Here is a 4,355-nt window from a genome sequence, read left to right on the forward strand (position 1 = left end):
TTCAATTGTCAATTTATATAATTTCCCAGAATTTTCCTAGCAAAAGTATTTACCCCATTCACACAATTGCTAGGAAAAATATATAAATATGACACTCTCAGGGGTATTATGTCTAAGGTGTAACATCCCAGATTTTTCCGGAATGTTTATGTTTGCAAAAATGTGGGTTTTCAAAATAAAATCGTGCTTGATGTGTTTTCTCAAAATTATAAGGCTTTCTTGTGCTCTCTCTAAATTTCTAGTAATTAAATTGCTCTGAGTGCTAGGGACAATCTCCGTGTCAGTGTGATTTAGGTTCTTAGTTGGTTTATTGCTTCTTTGAGTGTGATTTATATTTGAATTCTAACTTCAAATATAAATCAAAAGGTAATTGGACTACCTACCCTATGTAACTTTTGGACCCACCTAAACCATCTGTCGGCTCTTTAACATGTTAACTCGGTCGAACCACTAACCTTCCCGACTTGCTCTTTTCAAAGTGCCATGAAATATCTTAAATGGATTATGAGATTATTTTCCGACTCTTTAAATTGATCCTTTCCCGATTGATTCTATTTCGGAAAATAGACTAATTCATTTGTACTAAATTTCCAAGAGCTCAACTTGAATTATGACGATATTTTCCGATTTCTTGATTAATACTTTGTTATTTAATTCATTCCGGAAAAATTAGTGTAATTTATTTGTTCTAACTTTACGAAATAAATTTTTTATTTCGCGGAATGTTGTTGTTTTGGCGCGAACCTTAATGCCCATTTCAAAGGTCATCTAAACTAACCCCAACCTCCTGTACATATCTCCCTCCTCTCCCTCTCCCTCTCCCCTCCTCATCTCCCAAGCCGCCGCCACACTCCGCTGTCTTTCTCCCTTCTCTCCCCACCGAAGCAACCAATCCACAATCTGCAGAATCCGTCTCCTCCAATCTGCAATCACCACCATCTCTCCCTCTCTATATCTCTCTGTCTTGATTTCCCCCAACCCGACCTGCATCCATGGAGTACAAGCAAACCAGCAGCTTGCTTTCTCCCTTCTTTCCACCTCAGGAACAAGCTGCTTCTTTTCCCTTCCCTTCTTCACAAATCGAACAGCAAGGAGCTTAGCAGCAGCACTAGCACATGGCGTCCCCTCCAATCCTCTCACTGCTCCAATCCAAGCAGCAAGCTTTCTCTCAGCCGAGAACAACAAGCTACAGCCCTCTTCTCCCCTGCTGTTCACGCAAGAATCAAGCTCCCTGCTCCCCGCTAGCAAGCAGCAAGAAGCACCTGTGCCCTCCAATTTCATGCGCCGGCGAGCACCAAAACCACCAGACCACCTACAGAATCCACCACCGCAACACCCCTGCTCCTTCCTCTCCAAATCCAAGCAACTGCAGCTCCAGCGCCATGCAAACCGGCTCCGCACAACTCCTCCACCTTGCTCACACTCGCGCAGCAGGCCACCACTCGTTCCCTTCCTCTGCTCCAAATCCAAGATGCAGGTGAGCTAATTGGCTTTTAGCACTTACAAAATCGGCAACTACCACCACTCAATCCCCCTCTCAATCTCTCTGCTCGTTTCCTTTTTCTCCTTGAACCGAGCACGGAGCAAGCAGTGGATCCCCTCCTGTGTCGACCGTCGCCCTGAACCTGCTCGACGGAATGCATAGACCACACCGCTGCTGTCTAGGAGTACCGCAAGCAGCTGGCCTACGACCCCCGCGACGACCACATGCTGAATCGCAAGCCGCTGCCTTCATCAACCCCGCCCACGACGTGTTCAACCAAATGCTTGAACCACAATAACAAGCCATAGGTGAGCCACCAGCCCCGCCTTGCTGTCCCTACGTGTGCCGGCCTTTGTGCCGAGGAGATCGCCATCGCCGCGTTGCTGCAGCCTGCCGTCGCTTGTGAGCCGGCCTTCGTGTGGTGCCCCCTTTTTTCTGCAGGTGCCGCTTGCCTTCGCCACCATCGAACCCTAGCAGCTGCGCGTCGCCGCGGACTGGCTTAGCCGAGCGCCCCGCGCGTGTGTCGCAGCCGTGTCGCGATCGTGGAACACCACGTCTCCGTGCACGAGCACGTAGCCTTGCCGCCCCTACGCAACCTCTCCCACTGACCAACAGGCCCACATGCTAACATGTGGGGCCCGTCTGACTGTTGACATGCTGATGTTACCTAAGCATATCCGCGTATGACGCGTGGTGCATTGCGGAGCTAACATGTGACCTATAACCTGCTGACTTGTGTCTTTTGTGCTTTATCGGAATTAATTAAATCCAGAAAGTGTTTCGATATTTGAAAATTAATAATAAATTGGCTCTAGCTCAGAATAATATGAAACTGGTTTCGTTACTTTGCTAAAATCATGAAGCACCCGTTAGACTAGCTTTTGGAGTTATTTGGTTTTTTATTGCTTCTCTTTTGGAGTTCATTTGCAAATAGATCCTTGGTATTTCTTTTAATTACGTATCTAGGGACCAAAGGTTTCGGAGGATTCCGAAGATCCGAGCTATTTCAGGAGGAGGAGGTCAAGCGAGAGACACTCCTGGATCACGCCCATTCCAACTTGAATACCTATTAGGCATTGCTTAATTAGTATGCTAGCGCTTTATTTCTTGCATGATGATGATGAACCCTGCACAACCTTATTTCATGCCTTATACCTTGATTGACCTATTGCTATACTACTTATACATATACGCTATGCGATGCTTGCATGTGTATGGGATAGTGTGATTAGGATTCTTGGCTTGAGTGGGGTAAAAACCGACAGGAGAAGGTGTTTTTGGGATACTTGATGGGGTGAGCTTTACACAACCCAATCTTAGGATCGGGGGCTTGGGGTTCGCTCTCGGGCGTTCCTTGTTTGGTACCTGTTGTGAGTACACTGTTGCTTGGAGCATAAGAGTTGGTGGCAATACCTGTTATGGGTGCAGTTGCGGACCACGCTGTGGATACGCTTTTGGGAGTTAGGAGCTCGCCTCGGTCTGAAACCGAGTGGATCGCCATGCTTCACGGAACTATGTTAAAAGTGCACACCACTCGCCGAGTATGGGTATAGGCCCAAACCGAGACTAGCAAGTGCGGTACCATACCTGCTGTAGGATAGAGTATCAGTGTAGGGGGGAGTGGTGTTGACCTTTTGCCTCCTGATTTGCTTTTGCCTCCGACTGGCCTCGGTGGGAGTGCTTCACAGTTCCGGGGTGGTCTTCTGCGGGGGAGCGCATCCGAGCCTGGGTGCAGGTTGGTATCGTAACTACTAGGTTCTTCGTCCGGTAGGGTGTGGTTCAGTAGGCTCGTTACCGGCTGGGCTCACCCCGAGCTGGGTCCAGGTGTACACTACTAGGTTCTTCGTCCGGTAGGGTGTGGTTCAGTAGGCTCGTTACCGGCTGGGCTCACCCCGAGCTGGGTCCAGGTGTACACACTCTGCAGAGTTAAAACTATACGTACATCTCTATGTCGTGACGATTCTCCATTGTTTTTAGGAAATCCCTACCTCCCCAATTAGCTACATATAAGTGTTGTGAGCCGCAATTGCAGTCGGGAAAAGGGGAAATTGCTCCCTTTCCCTTTAGGATCTGGCTGTAATTGTTGAGACGCGAAGAGAGGGAGTCTTCGCGTCGACCCTAATGATGGAGATAGGATGATGGTGATAGGAACCCTGGTGTGCTAGGTGTTCCCGATGTGATGAGAGATGGGATGATGGATATGGAAGTTTATTCTTTATGTTTGCTGCAGCATAGGAAACCCAAGTCTATTCCTTAACTACTTTTGAACAATAGTACTAGGCCACTTAAAGCTTGCATACAGATGATGACGTGAACCTGTCCCATTCCTTGGGGACAGTTTGTGAATGTGCAGGTTTGGACTTGGAGTGAAAGTCTGTTCATGAAGAATTCATGAAGGAAGGGTTGTCGCTTCGCTCAAGGATGCCTGTGGTGAAGATCGGAGATGAAGACTTGAATCCCTAGCTACCGCTACACAGGATTTCTACTTGTCGTTTAGCTCAAGGGGCTTGTACAATATTCGTATTCCGAGTTGTTTTGGATGTAAATATTCAATATTGTATTCTGATTTCGTTGTATGGAAATGATATTATGCTGAAATGAGTTTTATGCGTGATAGCTACTGATCCAGGGACTATCACAAGGGTATAGGGAGTCAAAATCTCAGAAATGAAAATCCGGTTTGTTTCATAAGATTCTTCAAGATTGAGAGAGGCCATAAACCTAAAATCATTTTATATGATTAAAGGTAATTTTCTAGCCACTTCAGGGATTAATGTTCAAATTTTCAGAATTATATCTCCATTAAGCATGCTAAAAAATGAAATATGAGCCTGAAAGGGTTTCAAAATTTAGAGAGCTTGTATACCTGAAA

General features: G+C 46.6%; 1 long non-coding RNA gene across 1 annotated transcript; it reads left to right on the top strand.

Moving 5' to 3' along the window:
• The first annotated feature begins 844 nt into the window (after window positions 1-844).
• Window positions 845-4,081, top strand: LOC117833903 (uncharacterized). Its single transcript, XR_004635588.2, has 2 exons — window positions 845-1,791; window positions 3,822-4,081. It is a non-coding gene; the product is annotated as an uncharacterized lncRNA (long non-coding RNA).
• Window positions 4,082-4,355: the final 274 nt, after the last annotated feature.

The sequence above is a fragment of the Setaria viridis genome, chromosome 8, assembly GCF_005286985.2.
Source record: "Setaria viridis chromosome 8, Setaria_viridis_v4.0, whole genome shotgun sequence".
Classification (NCBI taxonomy): domain Eukaryota; kingdom Viridiplantae; phylum Streptophyta; class Magnoliopsida; order Poales; family Poaceae; genus Setaria; species Setaria viridis.